The sequence below is a fragment of the Vulpes lagopus genome, chromosome 2, assembly GCF_018345385.1.
Source record: "Vulpes lagopus strain Blue_001 chromosome 2, ASM1834538v1, whole genome shotgun sequence".
Lineage (NCBI taxonomy): Eukaryota > Metazoa > Chordata > Mammalia > Carnivora > Canidae > Vulpes > Vulpes lagopus.
In genome coordinates this window covers 72,843,979-72,855,690 of record NC_054825.1, presented here as the reverse complement: position 1 = coordinate 72,855,690, position 11,712 = coordinate 72,843,979, and the positions used below count along the sequence as shown (strand labels likewise).

At 47.5% G+C, this 11,712-nt stretch overlaps 1 protein-coding gene across 2 annotated transcripts in view; it reads right to left on the bottom strand.

The window, feature by feature from the left end:
* The window catches only part of PLA2G4E (phospholipase A2 group IVE), a 59,246-nt gene that overhangs the window by 35,093 nt on the left and 12,441 nt on the right, over window positions 1-11,712 (bottom strand). The window lies entirely within an intron of this gene.

The window sequence follows — 11,712 nt, the reverse complement described above, 5'->3', positions numbered from 1 at the left end:
GCTTATCAAGGTCATGGCTCAGAGATGCCCTTCTGGGCATCTGGGGGAATGGGGTGGGGGGTGGTATGCTCCCTCCTAATTCCACTTAGTCCCACAGCTTCATACCCAGGAGCTGTGGACAGGGACCTCGTGGGAGGCAGGGAGGTCAGGGCTCCCAAAGTTAGAGGGAGAAGAAAAAAATAATTGCCTGAATCCTTGGTGAGGAAAGGGTCAAGTGCAAGTGTCCCCAGCTCTCCCTCCTGGGAGGCCAAGTGGAGAGAGGGTGTGCCCAGCCTCTGCCTATATCAGGGCAGCTTAGAGGATGCTCCTGTTCCACCCAACTGATCTCTATCTCCGCCTGATGGCTGGCTCACTCAGGGGCCTGGTGAGGTGACTTCGCCTGCTCGGCTGCCCAGCTGGGTACACTGGGAGTTTCCTGCCTGAGCTATCGCCCGAGGCCCTACAACCGGCTTTTCTGGCCCACATATTAAAGCGATTTTGTGAAATCGAGGGTGAGATCTGAACACAGGGCTGACTAGGCCCGAATGCATGGATGAAACCCAATCGGTGGTATCTGGGGGACCCTTTCCTGTGCCAGGCAGAGGTGCCCCCACCCTGCTCCCCTCTGCCTGTCAGGCCCTCCAGAAGGTAGATGGGGCCTTAGCCTAGACCCCTCTTAGTGTGCATCCTTCCCTTCCCTTACCATCTACCCCACTGCCAAGGACACAGACTCAGTACCCACACCCCTCAGTGGAATCCATTAAGTTCAATTTAGTGAGTACCAACTGTATACATGCTACTAAGAAAGGAAATTCGAGGCCTGAAGTTGCTGATAGTCCAGGTGATGGTGGGTGGGGATGGGTGGAACAAATGCATTCAACCCCTCAGAGGCTGAGGTCCAAGTCTCCTATGGTAACGGGGGCATCCTAGAAGAAGCAATACAAATCCTTCACATTTGTAAACATCCGTGGTCTACAGAGCTGTGTCACATAGCTAATAACTGGCTAGGGGGCCCAGAAAATAGGAGGTGGATTTGACTGGGAGGCAAAAGAGTAGATCTGGGAAGACTTCATGGAGGAGGTAGCACCTGATTTGGGTCTTGAGGACAGCTAGGATTTCAAAAGCTAATGAGAGGTGGGAAAGGTATGTTAGGAGGAAGGAATAGCATGAGCAAAAGCAGGGAGGCCAGAAAGCAGGGTATGCTCAGCTATGCAAGTACTCTGGTGTCAGAGTAGTAAGGTGTGGAAGGAGATGTGGGGGTGGAATGTGGGATACAGGGAATGGTGGAAGTTGGGCAGAGAGGAGGGACGCTTTGTGAAGGAACAAATCTGGCAAGATACATTAGGGCCCAATAGTTGTGACCCTCAAAGTCCAAGCTTTAAATTTGAACTTACTCTGTAGGCAATGAAGAGCCATAGATGGTTTCTGAGCATGAGAGCGATGCAATCAGAGCTGAACTTTACAAAGGCAACACTGATTGCTATTGTGGGCAACCCAACCCACAGCACTACAGTGCCCTGAAAGTGAGGGATGAAGGGGTGGTGAGTTCTGGGGCACCTCCTCACTGGGGTTCCCTCCTGTCTCTCCCCTCCCTCCACTCCTTTATCTTTGCCTATCAAATAGGCCCAGGGCAAGCCCCAAACTCCAGAGCATTCCCTAAAGCCTGGTATTTGATCCTCTTTTCACTGAAGAAGCCCAGCCACGCCCCTCTCCATCCATCCAAGGTAAAGCATGGAAAAATCTAGGTCTCCAACCCTTGTATTTCCTCGTCCATAAATGCCTTGAGAGCAGGGCCTCATTTTTAGATGAATGGAATCAAACTGAATAGGAGGCTCACAGGAGGTGAACTGGAGGGCTTTCCTCTGACCCCTCTGCATAGCTTCTGACCCAGGTGGGAGCTGGTGCAGTGGCAAACTGAGTGGACCAACCTCCCAGCAGGCACTTACTTACTGCCCACTGTGTGCCCAGCTCTGCGCTCATTGCTCAGGGCCGTCTAGAAGGAAACAACGAAGAGTATATGATCTAGTGAGGGGAGAAGAGGGAGCTGAACTCAGGGGTAACCAGTCCAGTGTGGGGCAGGAGGGGAAGAGGACTCCGTGGGGATGGTGGGAAGTGTGCTGGGAAGGTAATGAGTGCCAGTCCCTGTGACTGGGGAAGGAGCGCATAAACCTCCTCTTCTCATCTAACAGGCCTCTAAGGAACATACAATTAAGCTAAAACTTAAGCTCTTGCTAAACAGCTGATGCTCCAAGCCAGGTTCCCTTTCTCCCCTTGTCCCAGAGTCACTTTGGGTGGAAATTCCAAAGCTGCTGCTGCACAAAATGGAAGGGACTATGCTCCTTCCCATCCCACCCCTCTCCTCCTTGATGAGCAGGGAGCCTGAGATCTCCACAGAGCCCTCAACCTGTGTCCTTGGAGGCCTCTGCCTGTGGCGGAGTCTGGGGCCTTGTTCACTGATTCCCATTGACCAGGGTGACCTGGACTTGCCTCTCACCAGCAGCCCCCTTGGCCTCAGGTAATCCAGCATTGAAAAGTACATTTGTTCCAGTGGTTCAACTGACAGCATTCCCCCGAGAATTCAGCAAGGATAAATTCCTCCCCTTTCTTCTTTCAAGATGCCTCTGGTATCTATGCCCATCCTGTCAGTGGCATCTGTCTTTTGGCCTCCTCTGACTCCCCGGGATTCCTCCCCCACACACCTGGCTGGCCAGTGAACTTTGTAACCACCCCTACAACCTGCCGTTCTCCTGCTCAAATGCATCTGATGCTTAGCCATCCTTTGCCAACAAATTCCTTAAAGCAAGTAACAGTCCTATGTGTATGTGGCATTTTAGTATATGATAAAGGAAATCTTTCAAATAGGGATGAAAGGGTGGACTATTCATTATTGGAAAAGCTAGCTTGCCACTGGAATAAAATTGTTAGCTCCTAACTTGATAACTACACAAATTCCAGACAGATTAAATACCTAACGATTAAAATAAAACTAGAGAAGATTTAAAATAAGATATTGGAGAATATTAATATAATATTGGGATGAAGAGAATCTTACTAAATAAGCCAATAAGGATAGATCACCAGATTTGAAATACAGACACATAAAATTTCAGTAAAGCAAAAGATGCCACAAGCACACTGCTACATGCAAAATACATCTTAAATCTCCTCCTCTTAATAAATATCCATGGGTAACAAGCTCACCCTTAAAAAAATAATGGTAAAGAGGAGAGTCTTGCCCTACCAGATTCTGAGATAAACTATAAAGCTACACTTAAACAAACAGTATGCTGTTGGGGCAAGAACTGGACCAGTGGAATAGAATTGAGGGATCAGAGATATGCCCTATATTTAAGAAAACTGAATCAATGATAAAGTCGGCACCACAAATCAATAGGGAAAGAATAGCTATTTAACAGATGATATGGACATGAGTGGCTCACCAAATAGAACAAATTAAACAGTATCCCCACTTAATTCCATATTTTTGAAAAATGGGCTGTAAATGGGATCAACACCTGAGATGCAAAACTATAAAGTTAATAGAAGACAACATAAGAGAATCTATTTTTGATCTGGGGGTAGGAAGGATTTCTTTAAGATTTTATTTATTTATTTATTCATGAGAGACACACAGAGAGAGGCAGAGACACAGGCAGAGGGAAAAGCAGGCTCCCTGTGGGGAGTCTGATGCAGGACTCGATCCCAGGACCCCAGGATCATGACCTGAGCCAAAGGCAGATGCTCAACCACTGAGCCACCCAGGTGCCCCTAAAATAAGGATTAAAACATGGAGAGGAGAAGTAAGTGGCTTAGGGTCACCATGGTAAGTGACAGGTTTGGGAGGCAAGTCAGTCTGACCTCAGAACTTCTGGCTCTAAAAATACGTGCATCAGGAGATGTGTGTTAGTATGTCCAGATGTGTAAGAACCTCTGGCCAACAAGCTAGACATGATTCCATTAGGATGATAAGGAAATACAAAATAAGCATAAACATGACAAGAAAGCACCCTCATCCCAATGTAGGTAATCCTTATATTCTTAGTGTTGGCAGTAGATCTGGCTCACAAATATGTTCCATTCTTCCCCCTTTATAGCAAGATATTTATTATTTTCCAGCTCCTGACTCTCTCCCACAGAGCGAGACTGGCTGGAGACTTTTGCACACTGCGTTCACTCTTTGTCCCTGGTCACGTCAGTGAGAATGACGTGGCCATTTTCTCAAACTTGACTGAACACGGTAGGGTTAAGGGTTAAGGGTCTAGACTTTAAAGTTTCATAGACCTGGATTTGAACGTGGCTTCTGCTTCCTATTGGCTGCATGAACTTGGGTCAATTTATCCCTATACACTTGAAGATTGGAGAACTTGAGTTTCTCCATCTGAAAAATGGAAAGCATAAGGATTTCAACCTCATGGGTTGGTTACAGAGACTAAAGGAGATAATGTGCTCAGCACATGGCTGATCTTCAGTTAGCAATGGTTTCACCAAAGAGGTGTGATGCGCAGGATTATCAGAGACACCTAGACATCATTCCTGCCCAAGGAGCTCCCTCCCGTTTTATTGGGTGAGACAGGAAGGTCACTCAAGTGGTCTCAGGATGATCCTGTCACATCTGAGGAGAGGTGTGAAAAATATGCCATTCAGAAACACGGCCGCCCAGGGCCTGGGAGGTCAGAAGAGGCTGCCTGGCATAGGAAGAACTTGCACTTGCCTTTGAAGGGTAGAGCCTGATGAATAAAGCAGGAAGGGGCATTTGTCTCAGGTGAGAAAACATGAGCAAGGGTACGAAGACTCAGAAAGGAGGTGAGAGGAAGTCCTGGGTATCAAGTTTAAGAATCATGGTTTTTGTTGGCAGTTTGAGAAAGATAGCAAATCCCCCTCCTAGGGGTAGAACGGGTGACCATCCTCACTGTGTAGTGTGGGAGAGCTGGAAGGCAGGTGTGCCACCATTATTAGCTTAGTATGGACCCTCAGGGCAGGCCAGGGTCTACAAAAGGCCTCTGATATACCTCTTCCTCTTCACCTGTGAAGAATGCTCTGGGTCTTGTCTTATCCACATGCCCTAGAGGCTCCAGTGCCTGCAGATGGCTTCAGATCCTCTAGCTGTCACTCTGGACCTAAGGGGCTGGGGCCTGGGAAAGATAAAGATCTGCTCATCTGTGGAGGGAGAGGAGGACTCCAAGCAGGCCTGTAAGTATCAGAGGAAGGTGGCGGGAGGTGGGGTTGTAGGTTCCGTTCATTTCATTGCCTTCAGTCTGCCCTGCCAGGCCAGAGCTGAGTCCTGTCCATCTGTGGTTAGGTAGGGGTTAAGTCTACACAGGCAGACACTGCCTTTCCCTATGGCTGCTTTACAGGGTTGGGAGGGCCTCTTGAATGCAAGGCTGGATATTGATGGAGGCCACACTGGGTAAAAGTCACCTGGCCATTGGAGCCCACATGGCCCTGGGTACCTGCAACAGATGACATTACATTGGGGGAGAACATTCGCTCTGCACTGGGCTCTGATTCTGGAAAGACAGATTCTGAACAGACATTGCTTGCAAAGGAAGGGACTCTGTGATTAGGAACTATGCTCTCCTGAGAACCAAAGATTTACCAAGGAATTTAAAAAAGTGATGATAAAAACCACAATGAAATATCACCTCACAACTGTCAGATTGGCTTTACCAAAAAGACAAAAGATAACAAGTGTTGGTGAGGATGTGGAAAAAAGGGAACCCTCATATATTGTCGTTGGAAATGTAAATTGGTGCAGCCACTGTGGAAAACAGTAAGGAGGTTTCTCAAAAAATTAAAAATAAAATTACCATATGATTTAGTAATACCACTACTGAGTATTTATCTAAAGAAAATGAAAACACCGGTCAGAAGGGATACATGAACCCCTATATTCATGGCAGCATTATTGACAATAGCCAAGATATGGAATCAACGTCAGTGTCCATCCCTAGATGAATGGATAAAGAAGAGGTACTGTGTATATGTATATGTATATATATGTGTGTGGATATATAATGGAATATTACTCAGCCATAAAAAGGAATGTTCATTTGCAACAACATAGATGGATCTAGAGGGCATTACACTAAATAAAGTAAGTCAAACAGAGAAAGACAAATCCACATGATTCACTTATATGTGGAAACTGACACACAAAATAACAATAACAACAACAAAAAAAAACAGGAACAGACTCAAATACAGGAAACAAACTGTTGGTTACCAGAGGAGAGGGTTTAGGGGTTGTGTGTGTACTAGGTAAGGGGGTTAAAAGCTTCCAGTTATAAAATAAATAAGCCATGGGAATGTAATATACAGCTTAGAAAATCATCGATAGGGGGATCCCTGGGTGGCGCAGCAGTTTGGCGCCTGCCTTTGGCCCAGGGAGCGATCCTGGAGACCCGGGATCGAATCCCACATCAGGCTCCCGGTACATGGAGCCTGCTTCTCCCTCCGCCTGTGTCTCTGCCTCTCTCTCTCTCTCTATGACTATCATAAATAAATAAAAAATTAAAAAAAAAAAAAAGAAAATCATCGATAATATTATAATAACTGTGTATGGTGACAGACTAGACTTATCATGGGGATAATTTCATAATGTATTAAAAACATATCACTATGGTGTAAGCCTGAAACTAATAGTATGTATGTCAATTACACTTTGGGGCACCTGGGTGGCTGAGTCAGTTAGACCTCCGACTCTCAGGTCATGATCTCAGGGTAGTGAGATCCAGCCTGGCACCAAGCTCCATGCTCAGCAGAATCTGCTTCTCTCTCTCTCTCAAATAGATAAATACGGCTTTTTAAAAATTGCACTTCAATAATTAAAACAAAGGATGAACTGTGACCATTTCAAGCAGTGTCATTATTTTATTTTATTTTATTTATTTATTTTTTTAAGATTTTTATTTATTTATTTGACACAGAGAGTGAGAGAGCACAAGAAGGGGGAGTAGCAGGTAGAGGGAGAGGGAGAAGCAGTCTCCCCATCGAGCAGGGAGCCCAACGTGGGGCTTGATCCCGGGACTCTGGGATTATGCCCTGAGCTGAAGGCAGCCACGTAACCGACTGAGCTACCCAGGTACCCCAAAGCAATGTCATTTTAAGTGATCATTTAGTTTTAGGTTTTTGTCCCTGTGATCCCTACAGTCCACTCTTCCCTCAAACTGGCCCCTGGCCTCCACTGCCCCAAGGAAGATGGCCATCTTCAAAATACAAAGAGAAACAGAAGTTAAAACATGGCTTTGAAATTTCTCTAGGCCTGTTTTCCTGTAAATAACAGACGTGGAAAAATACCTGGGTAGTCGGTTATCGTAGGGTATGTGCTGACCTCTGCCACCCAGTAGCGATGGCTTACTAGTCAGAGACTCTGGATATCCCAAGCGCAGCCAGCCTGCTTCCCGTTGACATCTGGGAGACGTCTGGGGCCTCACAGCACTATCCTTTGCCCACCGCAGAGCAGAAGAGAGAGGCCTGCCCAGACTCATGCAAGCTATGCAAGGCTGTCCGAGGGGCCCTGGGAATGAATTGGGCTGGGGTCTGAGGGAGACGGTGGTGCTGTGTGGGTTGATGGCAGGTACCATGCAGCTGGGCTCGGGGAGGGAGGCTGAGGGCTCAGCTCAGTGGATGCCATGTGATTGGGCACTAGCAGGCGGCCCAGCCCAGAATGATTGTGCTTTTGGGAAAGTGACCATTTGGTGAACTGACTTATTTTCTTACTTTAAAAATCAACTTTTAGGGGATCCCTGGGTGGCACAGTGGTTTGGCGCCTGCCTTTGGCCCAGGGCGCGATCCTGGAGACCCGGGATCGAATCCCACGTCGGGCTCCCTGCATGGAGCCTGCTTCTCCCTCTGCCTGTGTCTCTGTCTCTGTCTCTGTCTCTCTCTCTCTCTCTGTGACTATCATAAATAAAAAATAATTTTAAAAAATCAACTTTTAGAAGTATAACTTAGTACAATAAAATACACCCATTTGATGAGTTTTGACATATTTAGTTGTGTAACCACCTCCACGATCAAGATGTAGATCATTTCCATCCCTCTCAAATGTTGCCTCATAGCCCTTTGTGGTTAATCCTTTGCCTTTCCCCAGAGCCCTGGATGTGCTGTCACTGTAGATTAGAGGTATCTTTCCTGGAATTCCAGATAAATGGGTCATGGTGTTTAGTCTTTTGTGTCTGACTTCTTTTGTGTAATACCAGAGTTTTGAGATCTATCCACGTCTCTGTATTGAGCTTGTTTTTGTTTGTTGCTGTGTAGTATTCCACTATAAAAGTGTTACATTTTGTCCATTCATCAGTTCAGGGATGAAGGCTGTTTCCAATTTTTAGCACTTACGAATAAAGATGCCATAAACATTCGCACTCAGGTTTTTGTGCCACCCAGGTGCTCCTGGTGCTCTTTTACTTGAATTTGGTTCTAGGCAGGTTCTAGCAGAGGAACATAATTTCCCACTGGTTGCATCTGGTTCAAGCCCCTGAGCCAAGGTTCTGCAGTCACTTCCTGAGAGCTGCTCCCCAGCATGTCTCAAGGCAGAGGAGATGAAGGCTGGGGTGGTACTGGGCTGCGAGGTCTGTGAGCAGCAGATGCCTTCATATCAAGCCTTGGGTTTGACAGAGCCCAGCAGAGCTGAGGAATGCCTTGGCTCCTTATTGGTTTCAAGGTCAATGCCCATTCATGTTCAGGAAGGCACTGTGGTGTGCTGGGCAGAGCTCGGGCCTGGAAGCCAGAAGTCGTGGGCTCCAGTTCCAACTCTGCAGGATGGGCCTCACTTTCCCCTTCTGTACAATGCAAGACTGGAATAGGTGAGTCCAGAATCCCAGGAATAGAGCCTGGCATCTCTATTTTTTCATCATCTCAGGTAAGTGTGAGACACAGTTACAGCAAGACCACAGAACTGGGAATCCTCTGAGTCTTTTACTGCTGTGCCTTCAGGCTTCTGGCCTGACGTACTGCCCATTGAGGCCTTACTATGCTGGGGCATCAGCTTAGAATGAAAATAAATGGGGGATTCTGCAGGTCCTTCTGAATAAGATACAACAGATACACCAAATTGTAAAAATGGTGTGTCTGATGCCAGAAAAGAGGAACAGCCAAAGTATGGCCAGGGAGGAGTTCAAAGTGACTAAAAATTGGCTGACATTTGGTGAGAGTGATGGGAGACCTTATGAGGAGGCCTTGGGTGGGGGGGGGGGGAATGGGCAGGGCGGGGATGGTGAGTGAAAACAGAGGTTATTGCCTATACCCAGCAGGATCCAGAGCTGGTGATTCCTCTTACCAACTCCGTCCCCAGTTGTGTGTGTGTGTGTGTGTGTGTGTGTGAGCGTATGAGTGTGTGTGTGCAGGTTCAAGAGGGGGAGGCACATGTGCTCTTTTGGGGGTGGGGGGCATCCCTGAGCGCTCACTGGAGTTGTGCCACTGGATTAGTGTCATCAGCGGCAGGGAATCCTGGAATGTGACCCTAAAGACTCATTTCCGGGACACCTGGGTGGCTTTGGGTTGGGCATCTGCCTTCGGCTCAGGCCGTGATCCTGGAGACCCGGACGGAGTCCCACATCGGGCTCCCTGCATGGAACCTGCTTCTCCCTCTGCCTGTGTCTCTGCACCCCCCCTCTCTCTCTCCCTCTCTCTGTGTCTCTCATGAATAAATAAAAGAGAGAGAGAATTTGTACCGAGGAAGTGGTGAGTGGCTCAGGTAACTGACACAGCAGTGACTTCTGGGAGGCCCACTTCCCTCTGGCTGCTTGCCCTCCTCTGCCCCCGCCCAGCCTCCATACAAGCCCTGGCTGGTTGGTGGCAGCACTTGGGCCTGGAGAGCAGAGGGGAGCTGCCAGGAGCATGCACTGAGGCCAAGGGCATTCTGGGCAGTGGGGTGGGTAGGGCCGGCACTTGGGGCTGACTCTGCAGTTGGGTTGCTATAATCTAGGCTGTGCCTGGGCGAGCCTGAAGATATGGGACCCAAACACAGCAAGCAGAAGGGACACTTGGGTCTGTGAGAAGCATAGAGGGGTGGGAGCCCTCTCCCTGCCTGCCTCCTGTGGCTAGCTGGGCCCTCCAGCTCTGTCCAGAGCGGGCCCTGGAGGGGGCAGGGTTCAGGCCTCATGTCCCGAGTGTGTGGGAGCTGACAGCATCACAGCCATCTTCTGCCAAGTGCAGGTGACACCTCTGTTCCTCCCTCTGTGTACATGCCTTTGTAGGGGTGCAGTGGATGGGAGTAGGGGCACCCCTTTCTGGTGATGTCCTCTTTCTGGTGATGCAAATCCTCAGAGAGAAGGACTCTGGGCTCCAAGAGTGCCGACCAGGCCCCTGTTGTACCTGGCGTGGAGCCCTTAGCTCCCGTTTGCTGCAAACAATAACTAAAGACTCATTTAGGGTATACAAACAGTGCAGTTGGCCAAAGGACGAAGGGTTTCCTGGGGCAAGGGACTTTCAGTGCTAAAACAGAATCCTGGGCCAAGTGGGATGATTGACTACATTATTTCAAACTCTTCTTGAAAAAAAAATTTTTTTTTAAAGATTTATTTATCCACTTGAGAGAGAGAGAGAGAGAGAGCATGTGCCTGAGAACATGTGGGGAGGAACAGAGAGAGAGGGAGAAACTTCAGCAGTTGCCTCACTGAGCTTTGAGCTGAGCCCCCAAACCTGACAGGGGCCTTGTCATAGGGCTGGGTCCCACGATCCAAGATCATGACCTGAGCCAACACCAAGAATTGGAAGCTCAACTGACAGCGCCTCCCAAGGGCCCCTTGAAAATATTTTTTAAAGCAGAGACATACTTGGCATGCTAGACCTGCAATTTGTAATTATTCGTACTTATGGGTATTTATAATTACTCCTAGGCTTTATAATTATTTGAAATGAAATAATTTGATTGTATTATGATTTTATTTTGGAATATATGAACAACAACAAATCTATATGGAACAATTTCATACATTCAAGTCAATTCTGAGGTTAGGGGGTGAATTGAGTGTGTGGGATCCTGGTATGTGGATATAATGATCCCCAGAATCCTTTTCCCCTTCCTCTAAAAGAGAGCGCTTGGGATCCTATGGAGCTGTCAATCATGGGGAATCTTCCTTCTTCCTCAGAGGTGGGCCCCCGGTCAGCCAGGCTAGTCAGCATTCCTATCTGCTTAGATTTAGTGATTGGTTCATGAACAATTAGATCTTTTCCTGCTTTTTCTTTTTAGGATTATATGAGAGGAGGGGAAAATCAGTGAGAGGGAGAGACACTATTCTTTTCTCTAGATTATGAACTCTAAGGAAGATGTAAGCTTTGAGTTATCACCACATGAAGGGCTTGCTTAGCATAAGAAACTAGGCTGATTATAGAAAAAAGCAAAGTTAAGAGACAGGGAAAAAAAGAAAGTTCTGAGGATGCGGTCTGGACCACTAGATCCTGCTATGCCCAAAGCCCATATATTTCTTGGACTTCTCAATTACATGAGATGATAAAGGCAACCCCTGACCCAACACACCTTATGCTTTCTTGAATCCAGTTTCCATTAATCTGCCACTTGTGGTTGAAGGGGTTTTGACTAATACACCTGGCCACCACCTCTGTGGCAGGATTCTATTTGGGGGTCTCCAGTGGGGAAAGGGGAGGGGAGGACTACCCAAGGTTGGGTCCTCTTCTGTCTCCTGAATTGCATCCCTTATGTCTTTAGATTAGGAAAACCATATCTCCTAGGAAACATCCAGGATGGGAGGTACATGTCTGTGCTTTTATCTT